Raw genomic sequence first — 14224 nt, 5'->3', positions numbered from 1 at the left:
CAGCAGTATTGCATATATGATCATTCGACAACTGCTACGCAGCTACTGAATAAAAATATTACATTTTATAAGAATCACCTCTTGCATGGCCATATGTATTATTTTAGCTTCAGCTTTATTTTCTCTTTTAAAATCTTGAGAGGTTAGAACAAATAACCAAACTGATTCTCTGTCTTTCTGTCTGTCATATCTTATCAATAAGAAAAAGAGAAAAATCACATGGGCATTTTAAGATTATCATGACAACAGAGATAAAACAAGAGTATGCATCTCCTTGGGATGTAAGCATGTTTATATTTTGTAGGAAAAGCTAATATTTTAAAAGTAAAAAAAATAAAATGAGTATCACTAGCAATGTCCCCAAAGTTCACTGACTGAGCACACACCTTTCTGCATTTTATGTTTTCATTTTAATAAGAACGAAAGGAAATGTTGTAATCATTACCCCACCATCTGAGGCATCATTTGAGTAGTAATTTGGGAAGCTTGGCTAATGTCTATCATCAAATGATTCATTGATGGAGGGATCTGAGCTCTTTTTACATTCAGAAGATCCTTTTAGTTTGACCATCGCTTAAAGTGGGTCCCCTTAGCAATCTAATTGCAAAGCTCACTATAATCCTTATGTGTGTATGAAAGCTGCCTTTATAAACATTAATAATGAGATCTTGCCAGCATATTAGTACAGCAGGATTATATCTGACTTTACATTTATCTCAATAATAACCAAGGATATTTATTGACCAAAATGTCCCACAACAATGACCTCCATCACTGCAGGCAACCTAAAAGAAATATAACTTTAATTTAACATGTTTTCACATAGAATATAGAATAAGGAATGTTCTAGTTCTACATTAATTGTTCAAGCATGTGGAAAAACTTGAGAAAATTGCTGGGCTGAATATCAATATCCATATATTCAAGACATGAATCAGAAGCAAGAAGACTAGTTTCTGACTTCCCTATAGCTTGTTTATTATAGAACAATGCTTGTCCCCCCTGCCCCCTTAGATAATACTGTAGCTTGGTGTAGCCTCTTTCGATTTGGTACTATCCAGATGTGATAGACAACAGCTCCCAGTCTTTTTAGCCAACATCTGTCTTCCAACGCACCTAGCAGCCAAAGTAGGGGAGGGATTGTCATGCCATGCAAAGGCCTACTTGTAAAGTTTGAGCAAGCCAAAAAATTATACAGTAAAGGCTTTTCTGGAGGAATGAAGCAGAATTATCTCTCATAAGGTTGGTGGGAATTCTTAATGATTTAACTGTGTGTGTGTCCCCTTTTCTTTCTGAAAGAAACATTCTTGCAATTCTCTCTGGTGATAACTAACCAAGCATCCTTGGAATCTGCTTTTGAACAGCTTGAATATCAGAATGTATCGGTCTGCCACAAGATGATGATGTACCACAAGATGTACCACAAGAAGCGTTATGTCTTTGTGTCCTGCATTATCAAGACCAAAGAGTGGGATAACCCTGAAGATTGGAGGCAGCTGGAAATGATAATGCATGCATTTCCTACTTAGGTCTAGTTACTTATTTAGATAGGATCAATAAAATAGGCTTGTGCTTTTGCTTATTCAACCCTGTTTTAGCTTCCTCCTAAAGCAGAGAACCAGCCTTGAGTCCTTCCTTGCACAGATGCAAGAGGCATAAGCCTCTCTCACCCCCATCCCCCAGGTTTTGTGGGACCTCATTTGTTTGTTCCCAAGGGAAAGCAAGCAATCTGGAGATACGCTTGTACTATAGATAGAATTCAAGAAAGTAGTTTGAAACCTTTATATGTGGAGTCAACTTAAATATGTGAATTTGGTTGCCTGCATCTGACAGCCCATCGCTTCCTAAGGTAGCCTCTTCCATAGTTGAACAACTCATACTTAGAGATTTTTTCTGATCATTTAACCATGCCTACCTGCTTATTATTTAAATTCCTTGTTTTTTCTTCTGTAGAAACTCTGAATAATTCCACTCCCATTTTTTAAAAAATGGCAGCCCTACATATACTTGAAGACATTTATTACATCTCCCTCCTTTCTTCTCTTCTTCAGACTAAATGTATGCCATATCTCCAATCATTCCCCCAAAGCTTTCCTTCCAGGCTTTTTACAACCTTGGTTACTGTCTTCTGGATACAGCTCAACAATTCAGCCTAGAGAGGCAGCCTGAGACAAGAGTCCACCAAAGGATGTTGCAGGTCCCGTCCCCATCTGGCAGGATCCAGAAGAAGGGCCTTCTCCATGGTGGCTCCCTCCTCTGGAACATCATCCCGCCAGAAATTAAGACTGGCCCGCTCTGACTCTCTTTTGGAAGGCCCTGAAGGCGTGGTTTTGCCAGCAGGCCTGGGGACCCAGAGTGGGGTGGAGCCCATTAAATGGTTAATATGAGTGTGTGTTGTCGCTGAAGGAGGGTTGGGGTTATTTTTTATTTTATTATGTTTTATTCCTTCCACATTGTGCTTTTATTTTCTGTAAGCTGCCTAGAGTACGTGAGCAAGTATGTGGCTATATAATTTTTTCCTAAATAAATAAGTAAATAAGTAAGTAAATGGCAGAAAAAAACTGCCCACAAGCTCTTCAAAGCTATAATGGTTCAAAGAAGAATTGGCTCCATTTGTAAAGAATTGCAACAGTGCTGTAAAAATTTGACCCAGCTCTCAAAAATACTCCACGTTGTGCAATCAGGGAAGACCAGATCAGTTTTCAAACTAGTGTGAAGAACTTATGCAGTACTAGAGGAAAGTTTGAATAGAATATTTCTCAATGCTTGTTCTGAACAGATAATTCTTTAATTACACTGTATGTATGCACAGAACAAATAAATTGTATAGATGTAGTACTCCCATGAATTATTTTAGATTTCAGACCAAGGATCATGTTTGAAGACATAAATGTTAATATTACTTTTTTGTGACCTATCAGTATGAAACATTGTTCACACTTAAAATGAATGCTTTTTCCCCTCATTACTGAAATATGGATTATTTCTTTGCTTCAAAGGGTGATATGTTGAAGTAGGAATGGTGTCTTCAGGTTCCAAAGTGATGTTGCTTTACAACAATGTTGTTATCTAGAAGTTGCAAAGGCTCCTGGGACAATAAGCAAAGCAGAAGTTATTAATGGATAAGACTGCAGATCAATTCTCTTATTCAAGAACTTTTCTTTGATATAGTGTACTTTAATGTATTAGCTGTAAGAGACATTAATTCAAATACCATTAGCTTTCTTATCTAGTAGAGTATTAATTTTTAAATAACATCTATTTATAAATTGCACAAGCTTTGTTTTCCTCCATCAGTTAACAGTGGAGCCAGAACTTTATTTATTTATTTGTGTGTGTGTGTTGGTATTGACAAATGATCTTATTCCTACATTTACCTTTTGAAGAACCTGCTCAATCTGGATCACTTCTCAGGTAAAATATGAAGTAGAGGAAAATGTCTGGGGCTTGAGGTATGAGTATGTTCAACCTATAATTTGGAGAAATTGTGTTCATTTCTGATAGAATACATCCAGTGACTCAGATTGCCATAATTCTAAGGGCCAAAATATGTAGCACGCAGCAATTTAAATGCTTTTTATTATGTAACTTGTAACTTGTAGGAAAGAATAATAACCATAAATGCTACATGCAGGGAAGGAAAACTTACACCATTACTGCCCAGTACAATATTCTCTGCCTATTCAGTTGGAAGGCAAGAACTGTTGCAAAAAAACCCATGGTGTATAAAACTGGGCTATTTTTAGACCTACTTTTTCATTTAAAGCTTCCATTTTCTCCAGAAGCGTTCACCGTGTGCAATTTGGAGCTTTTGATCTGAAAGGAATTGCTGCAAGAAAAAAAAGGTTTGTTGCTTTCTTGTCCTCTGAGTCCATCCCAAACCATTGTTTCCCCAGTACTATTAATAGAATTAGGAGAAATTGGCTATCTCCCCAATGCCCTGTAGTACTCTAAAGTATAAAAATAGCTTTCAGCCCCTGTCTGCAATTCCTTGTCAATGCTTGTCTTTTCATGGCAGTCCCTGAAGGCATACGCTGCTGCGTAATTTTACTTAAGGGCACACAGATGCTCGTGAAAGAACTGATATTGCAGAACGTGCTCATTAGCCAGGAGAGCAGCGGTGGGTGTCATAACCAAGCCATCCTTTTGTGTCATCTCGGCAGAGATACCAAGAATGAGACGACGTTCTATTCAGAATAAATGGCTGCCGGGATGGCAGCAGAGGGAAGAAAGGCTATTTGAGGTTCTTAACAAATAGGCTATCTGAAGTTCTCTTCTTTGTAGCAACCCCTTCCAACATCTAAGGAGCTGCCATAAAGAAGAGGGGGTCAACCTATTCTCCAAAACACCTGAAAGTTGGACAAGAATAGAATAGAAAATAGAATAGAATAGAATAGAATAGAATAGAATAGAGAATAGAATAGAATAGAATAGAATAGAATAGAATAGAATAGAGAATAGAATAGAATAGAATAGAATAGAATAGAATAGAATAGAATAGAATAGAATAGAATAGAATAGAGGATAGGATAGGATAGGATAGGATAGGATAGGATAGGATAGAATAGAATAGAATAGAATAGAATAGAATAGAATAGAATAGAATAGAATGAGTTGGAAGAGAGCTTGGAGACCTTCTAGTCCAGGGGTCACCAACCAGTGGGCCAGGGACCACTAGTGGTCTGCGAAAAAATTCTGGTGGTCTGCAGAGAAATATCAACCCCCAAAGCACCCCCCAATCCAGGCTGCGCGGGAACACAAGGCTGTGCCGCCCACATGGCCCGTGGGAACACAAGGCTTGAGTCGCTTTTAAACAACACAAGGTAGTGAGGGGAAGGGGGGAAAGGGCAGAGTGGGGGAACTTGTCCCACTTGCCTCGGCTGGCCACCAGGCTGCTTCTTTCTTATGCTTTTGGCTGCACGCAAGGAAAGCAGCAAAAGTCTTTCTTTCTCTCCCCCAAACTCTGGCAGAAATGAGTCTTTGGGACCCTGCAAGGCATCCTGCTCCAAGAGGCTGCGTTGGCGCAACAAGTCTCCCAAAGACTCATTTCTGCCAGAGTTTGGGGGAGAGAAAGAAAGACTTCTGCTGCTTCTGCTGCTTTCCTTGCATGAAGCCAAAAGTCTCTCTTTCTCTCTCTCTCCCCCTGAGACCAAAGCTGGAGACGATATCCTGCGATCCCAAATAAAGAATGATTGAGCCGTAGGAAAATCGGGTGGGGAATTTTCCTGCAGACTTTTTTAGGGATTTTCCCAGGGTCTCTGGTCCACAGGATTTAAAATTATGAGTTTGGTGGTCCCTGAGGTCCAAAAGATTGGCAACCTTTGTTCTAGTCCAACCGGCTACTCAAGCAGGAAATACCTATACCATTTCAGACAAATTGTTGTCCAATCTCTTCTTTAAAAGTTCCAGTGTTGCAGCATTTTCTGGAGACAATTTGTTCCACTGGTTAATTGTTCTGTGAGGAAATTTATCCTTCTAGGTTGGTTCTTGCCTTGATTATCCATTAGGATATATAATTTCTATCCATTCATTTCCCTCCATTGGGGGCTAAAACATATAAAGAATGGTTGCTGAATTCAGTATTTCCAATTTAATGAAAAGAAGGACTAGGGGAGACATGATAGCAGTGTTCCAAAATCTCAGGGGCTGCCACAAAGAAGAGGGAGTCAAGCTACTCTCCAAAGCACCTGAGGGCAGGACAAGAAGCAGTGGGTGGAAACTAATCAAGGAGAGAAGCAACTCAGAACTAAGGAGACATTTCCTGACAGAACAATTAATCAGTTGAACAAGTTGCCTGCAGAAGTTGTGAATGCTCCAACACTGGAGCATTCCAGTCCCTTCCAACTCATGCATTTTATTGTTCTGTCATTATTCTGTTAACATAGTTTCCCCCCCTCCCCCCCCAGAAATTCTCTTTTTTCCAAACCATTTGAAGCCATCTTTCATAACGATCACCTCAAGAAATCATGTTCAAATTCCCTTATTACTCTTCAAGTATTACTGTCTCCAATCAATACGCTTAACGAAAAATAAAATTCTGCAGATCTGATAGCACAATAATCTGGTATGGCAAGAGAACGCTCACATTTGAAATAGTTATTAGTCTGTCTTTCCTAACTTGTTATTTTCCAGATGTATTCAATTATGACTTCCATTACTGACAGTCAATATGGCCTTTGGCCTTGCCAACTGGTAATTTTGAGAGCTACGCTTCATCACATTTAGAGGGCATCAGATTGGCGGATGTTATGGGATGCTGAAGTGCTATGAATATAAAATGCACATCTGTTCCACTTATGTCTGTATTTTATACATGTGCCATTGCACAATCCTCGAGCCACAACAAACTTTGGGGGAAAAAAAAGAAATACAGCCAGAGGAGACTGTTAGAAGCCAAAGACATGTTCTAAGGTGCCAGGAACCTAAGCCTTTTGGCAAACTTGCTTCAACATAGTTTAAGCCAAGTTAAACAAGAACTTCAGCTAAACACAGAACCTTGGAGAGACAAAACATTCCAGTGAAAAAAACCAAGAAGGCGTCTTTTATTGTGTATCATTGAGAGTATTTTCAAAGGCCTTGAAAATTATAGACAGCTTGATCTTTCAAGGAAGTAAATAAGATAGTTGCTTGTGGCAACAATAATAAGGAGAAACAGGGGAAAAGGTAAACAGCATGAACTATGTATGAACGGGTTCTTCATTAGGTGTCAATGACACCACATCCCAAAGAACCAAATATTCATTTTTAAAAAATTAGCCTTCCGTGAAAAAGGAAGAAACAATTTCAAGGTATTCCTGGAAATGGATCGGCTACTCTCATTTGGAGATCCTTAGGTTTTCCTGCCGCTCTAGTTTACCTTCTATTAATGCCGTTAACAGAGAGATCTGCAAAGTTCTTAAAATCTTTCCTGAAGAAAAATGGTGGTGGTGATTAGGAGGTGCAGGTAGTCCTCCTTTTACGACAGTTCATTTAGTGACTGTTCAAAGTTACTACGGCACTGAAAAAGTGACGTATGACCATTGTTCACACTTCTGACCGTTGCAGCATCCCCACTGGCCATATGATCGAAATTCAGACGCCATTTGTGACTGTCCTGGGATCATGCAATTCAACCTATTGTGACCTTCTGACAAAGCAAAGTGAATGGGGGAGCCGTATTCACTTAACAACCATGTTACTAACTGAACGACTGCAGCATTTTACTTAACAACTGTGGCAAAACTCCCTTGAAAACTCATTTAACAAATGTCTCACTTAGTGACATAAATTTGGGGGTCAATTGTGGTTGTAAGTCGAGGACTACCTGTAGTTATAGCACGTCAACTGATTTTTTATTTTGCCTGATGAAGTTGCAGAATAGAAATACCAATGAAAGGTACCACATTGTTGCTTGGGGTAGAACTGCAAATGTAGGGGAAGGGGGAAACGTTCCCAGGCTCATTTGAAAGAGAAAGGTGGATGAGAGAATATCAGAGAAGGAGACAAAGCAAGGATAAGAATATGCCCAACAACTCAGAATTAAATGCAACTGAAAAAACCTGACCTCCAATTCCACTTTTTAAATGTAGGGATGCTAAGGTTGTGTGTCCTGTATTTACACTTCACTGGATTCATATAAAGTTAACTCAAATGGGTCACTGTTTTGAAAGTGCTAAAAACATCCTTTCAATTGGAAAAACAGTGCAAGGGCGCTCCTCCCGGTTTTAGGTATGTAAACCTATTGGCAGGTCCCCAAGTCCTTGCCTTAGAACAGTTCATTCGGTGACCATTTGAAGTTGGTCATTTCAATAGAAATGAAAAAAGTGACTTATGACAGTTTTTCACACTTATGACCATTGCAGCATCCCCATGATGCTTGTAATGTCCTGGGGTCACACGTGATCCCTTTCTGTGACCTTCTGACAAGCAAAATCGATGGGGAAGAATAGAATAGAATTCTTTTATTGGCCAAGTGTGGTTGGACACATAAGGAATTTGTCTTGGTGTAAATACTCTCAGTATACATTAAAAAAAGATATATTCATCAAGAATCATAAGGTACAACACTTAATGATAGTCATAGGGTACAATAAGCAATCAAATCATACTAGGAAAGAGTCAATATAAATCATAAGGATACCAGCAACAAAGTTACAGTCATACAGTCACAAGTGGGAGGGGATGGGTGATAAGGAGTGATGAGAAGATTAACAGTAATAGTAGTGCACACTTTGTAATAGTTGAACAGTGTTGAGGGAATTATTTGTTTAGCAGAGTGATGGCTTTCGGGGGGAAAATGTTCTTCTGTCTAGCTGTTCTGGTGTGCAGTGCTCTATAGCGTCGTTTTGAGGGAAGGAGTTGAAACATTTTATGTCTGGGATGTGAGGGGTCTGTAAATATTGTCACAGCCCTCTTTTTGACTCGTGCAATATACAGGTCCTCAATTGAAGGCAGATTGGTAGTAATTGTTTTTTCTGCAGTCCTAATTATCCTCTGAAGTCTGTGTCTGTCCTGTTGGGTTGCAGAACCAAACCAGACAGTTATAGAGGTGCAGATGACAGATTCAATAATTCCTCTGTGGAACTGAATCAGCAGCTCCTTGGGCAGTTTGAGCTTTCTGAGAATAGTCAGATTCATTTAACAGCTGCAGAATTCACTTAACAACTGTGGTGAGAAAGGTCATAAAGGGGGCACAATTCCCGTAAACAAATGTCTCCCTTAGCAACAGGCATTTTGGGCTCAACTGTGGTCATAAATTGAGGATTACCTGTACAAACCACCAATGGTCCTCCCACTGTTTTAACTGTCAAAGTATCATGACTAAAGGCTGAAGGTGAAATAAGAGATTGCAAATTCAGTTTTCTTTTAGGCTATCTCCCAGGCCAGGTCTCCCAACTACGCAAAATATAAAGCTTTTATTTTTGTAAAATAAATAACAATAAGTACATTATTTAATTATAATTAGGATGGTAGAAAAATATGTAAATTTTCAACAGTTTCTAATAAAATTGTTATAGGGAAAAATACAAAGCCCCCCCAAATTTTGAAAACTAAAAAGTGTTTATTTAAAATGTATTCAGAAAAGTGAAAAGAGTAGCAGTGAAAGAGTTATGGGCATGGTAGCTAAAGTTCTCCCTTGGGGTGACAGGGGAAGGAGCGGGCTAAGCACATGCAGATTTTATTTAATGGCTAAAACACAGCACCTGGCAACTTTGTTTTCATCAGTCAGCACTGCTCATGACATGAGGGCAGCTTGGCAGAAAACAGAGGCTGCTGGAGTGTGATTTTGTCATGGTTAGGAGCCAAATGAATACAGCAGTTTGTACTTTATAGTTTTTAATGTGAGCAGCAGATGGCGCCAGCTATTTTTCAAGTTCTTTGTGCAGCACTGTTCTGTGAAAAAATTTCCTTACAGATAGTGAAGATAACAACTAAATTTATTCTTCATCAGAAGATATTTTGTCTGTTCCCATATACATGCATATATCACATATCAAATACTTGGCATATTGCATAATTATCATTCATATCATAATACTTGACATTTCTCGCATTGGCCGAGAGCTCAAAAACAGAGAGAGCTCTGTGGCCCCACACTTCTGCAGAGTCATTTGCAAAAATGAATTAAGCAAACGTAAATTCATTTATACTATAAATTCACTCACCAACAACACCAACCATAAAAACCTCGGATCACATCCTTACAGCAACATGCCCACTCCCGCATACTACGCACAGAACTCAAAAATCATCTAGACAATGGAGAGAAGGACCTGTACATTGACTACAGTGGAGACTGTATCAAAAGAAAGTCACACAACCCACAACTCAGCAACCAAACCTTCTTCAACCAATCCACCATCACCCAAGACTAGGCACGCATGCCCCCAACTACCTCAATTCAAACTACAACTGGCCTTAAATGCAAGCTACTCAATGCAAGAAGCCTTGTTAATAAAATACCTGAATTTCTCCTCTTACTAAATACGGCTAAATTCGACATCATATTTGTCTGTGCAACATGGCTCAACGCATCTCTCCCTGACTCCATTACCTCAGTAAGAGATTATCATGTTTACCGATCTGATCATGAAATCCGTAGAGGAGGTGGTGTTGCGATCTTCTCTAAAAAGTCCTTACATCTAAAAAACATCCAAGTTACCCAAGAGCTTGCTCTTCCTGAGACCATCATCTGTGAACTGACCTTAAATATCACATTTCAGTTCTTACTATATTACAAAGCCCCTGATTATGACATTGTCATAATCATCATCATGTAAACAAGCTAAATACACTACTAACATGGGCAGCATCCTGCCCACATGCTTTTATCTTTCTTGGTGACTTCAATCTACCTCATATTAACTGGACCCTAAACGAATGTACAACTAAACCCACACATGCAACCTTCTACAATGCTATAAAAAATCTGGGACTAGAATAACTAGTAACCAACAACACTAGGCTTAACAACTGCCTCGATCTCATCTTCTGTAATAGTTTGAATTCAATTTATGGAATACAAATTAAAGAACCCTTTTCCAACAGTGACCACAACATGATTGACTTTTGTCTCAACATTTGTCCACACAAAAATAATCACAATGACAGAATCCCCAATTATAACTTCAAAAAAGGCAACTATGATCTTATAAACAATGATCTCTCTTCCCTTGATTGGCAATTTCTATTCACTGGATGCAATACTGTTGAAGACCATTACGACATATTCTTACTAGAAATCAAAAGAGCCATCAAACTATATGTACCAATAACAATTTCCAAAACCAGGAAAAACAGATTATCCATAACAATAAAGAAGCTTCTATCCAAAAAGAGATTACTTTGGCGAAAAAACAAATCTGGTCACGTTGCCAACTTCAAAAGCCAATACAAAAATCTATGCCACCAGATAAAAACTAAATGCACTAATTATCACATTAAACAAGAGGAAAACCTTCTACGCACAAATTCCACCCTTGCTTTCTACATTTTTGTAAACAACAAACTGAAAGATTCAAGGTCCATCCCACCCCTGAAAGGACCGAATGGCAAAGACTGCAACGACAACACCATCAAAGCAAACTTCTTTAACACATTCTTTGGCTCAGTATTTGTAAACAGCAATGGATCAAGCCCAATACTTCCTAGTCGAATCACAGACAACTACAATGATCTAATACATATCGATTTTACAGAAGACATTGTTGAAAAAGCACTGCGCAATCTAAAACCATCCCTATCTATTGGACCGGACAGAATATGTGCCTACTTCTTAAAAAAGCTATCCACTGCCATAGCCGAACCTCTAAGCATAATCTTTGAAAAATCTTTCAGGACCAGGACCTTGCCAAAACTATGGTCACAAGCCACGGTCATCTCCATCTTCAAAAAGGGAGACCCCAGCCTAGTTGAAAATTACAGATCAATTTCCTTATGCTGCGTCACCTGTAAAGTCATGGAATCAATTATTAACCAATCCATTATCCTCCACTTAGAGACAAACAACCTACACTCTAATAAACAATTTGGTTTTAGGAAAAAAACTATCCTGTAATCTGCAACTCTTATACTGCAAAAACATATATACTATACAACTTGATCAGGGCAAAGCAATAGACACAATCTACATAGACTTCTGTAAAGAATTTCCTTTGATTTACTAGATATTTTTGTATTAAAATATGATAAGACTTTAGTGCTACAATCTCAGATTAACAGAATAGTTATCATACTGGAATGATGATGGTTTAAGTTTGAGATCCCTGGTCTAATGCACCAATGGAAATAGAATCCTTTGGGAAAAATAATTTTTAGTCAAGCCATATCCACAGACCTGTTAAAAGGGAAAAGGGGTAACAAGAGTACAATGTGGAACTCAAGCTGCCCCCATTCAAACTTTGTACCATTTTAATGATTATTCCCACAACTCATCTCACACCCAGACAGCAGAACATTTCATTTCTCCATGCTGCTTTTCAAATTAATGCACAAACATTCTGTCTTATTCATTTCTATACAGAAAACTTTCCAAGGCTGAGTCACTTGTGCTAACGGTATCAAGGAGATCAAATTATAATTTTCCTAGACACTGATCTTGAATACAGTTGTGCAACAAAGTGGAAGGAATATTGGTGTTTCAAGCACAGGCATGCTCAGCTGATTGGGATGATGCCAAGTCACAGGAGAAAATAGACTTGAAACTATTGAAAACAGGAAGTTAATCGAGTTAAAAGCAATAAACATTTACATGTCTTATTAACAAATCAAATACACATTGCAATATATTTTATTTCATATATATATATATATATATATATATATATATATAGAGAGAGAGAGAGAGAGAGAGAGAGAGAGAGTAAATTGCTCTGAGAAGCACAAAGCCAAAGACACAAGCCTGAAGATGATGAATGAGACTTCATTGAAACGTTGCCTAGATACTTCCAATTTTATGCGGGAGAAAACCCAAATTACCAAAGATACACACACACACACACACACACACACACACACACACACACACACACATACATACACACAGTATATACAATACATACATACATATACACACGATAGCAGTGTTCCAATATTTTTTCTTTTAACAAATTTTATTCAGTTTTTCACATTAAAAACAAAAATCTCTTTTTAGTGGACAACATATTTCCGGGTCATCACCTTTACATACAAATATGACAGCAATTATACATTCATATATGCATACTTAATTCTATTATTACCTTTTCCATTCCAAATTTTCAGTAAGGAGAGAAACAAACACATTAATTCTAGCCTCTTTCATTAATCTCAATCAAACATCTTTTTGTTTCATTTCAATTATTTCAAATATAATCCTTTAATATTTATTTTAAAAATAAAGATAAACAATATGTGTTTGCCTAATAATAATAATAATAATGATAATAGTAATAAAAAAGTTACCAATGTCTCTCCTTGCTTTTCATAGTCTATATTAATTTATTAATTTAGCTGGTTCTTTAGTCTGTCATATTCCCTTTCCATTACACATTCTTTTTATAAATTCTAGATTAATACAAATTGTAACACTAAAAAAAAAAACAAGTATAGGTTCCCCCCCTTCTACTGTTTTGAGTGTGACACCTCAATGATTAAAATATACCTTTATTCCCTCATCTTGATTCCCAATAAACCATTATTTTTAAGAAGTTAGAATAGTAATCGTTACGTCTTTTCATTTGGATTCCATAGCATATTTTCCCCGCTTGATTTTTAATAAGAGTTATCAGTATCTATATTACCCTAATTTTTAAATATTTTTAACTGCAGAAATATTCTTATTACCCCTTGTCAACCTGCAGAATCCCCTTTTTAATTCATCAACCATTATATCTTAAAAAAAAATTCTTTTCAACATTTTACTATTTCCGTATTTCTTGATTTCATGCACCTGTTTCTAACTGCTTCTCCTCCCCCTCTTTTCCCCATATCTTTTCTCATTCCAGTTTATATCCTTCTCTTCCTTAATATCTTCCTTTCCCCTTTTCTGCTGAGTCTTTCTGCCTTTCCTGACTTCACAGGTATTCCCCCTTTTGATTGCCTTCTTAAATTTCAACTTTTTAACCTTCCTTCTTTCCCCACTTCTTTGTAGTGTTCTTTGTGTTAATTGTCTATTTAAAATGTCTTCTCCTTGAATTGACTCCTCCTCTGAAGCTCTTTCTTCTTGTTCTTCAATCGCCATTTCCATTTTTTCTAACACAGAGCAAAGTGATTCGCCTCTTTCCTGTAGTAATTCTCTCATATTTTTAAGTTCCATTTTTAATTCCCGAAGAGATATCATCATTACACACTCTTATATTTTATGATCGTTAAAGTCCACAATAAAAACACTTTTACTTTCCTTCTTTCTTCTTTCAATTTTCTAAAGTTCTCAGTTATTCCAGCCAAGGGTCTACATACCAAAAACATCAATCAATCCGTCAGTCTTTCCTGGCTTTTTTCTTATTTATTTATTTATTTATTTATTTATTTATTTATTTATTTATTTATTTATTGGGTTGGACTAGATGACCTACAAGGTCCCTTCCAACTCTGAATATGTTATTATTATTATATATAAACACATATATATTACACACAGACACACATGGGTACAGTAGATGTATCATTTAATGGGGTGAAAAATATTTTTTTCAATTTATTTCATTGATACATGTTTTTACACTAAGAATTCAAATCTGCTGTTCTTTTTGCAATTGCACAACGT

Source organism: Pseudonaja textilis, chromosome 4 (assembly GCF_049901715.1).
Source record: "Pseudonaja textilis isolate UNSWEBS1 chromosome 4, rPseTex1.2, whole genome shotgun sequence".
In the NCBI taxonomy this organism is placed as follows: Eukaryota; Metazoa; Chordata; class Lepidosauria; order Squamata; family Elapidae; genus Pseudonaja; species Pseudonaja textilis.
Note: the sequence above shows the minus strand (reverse complement) of the source record.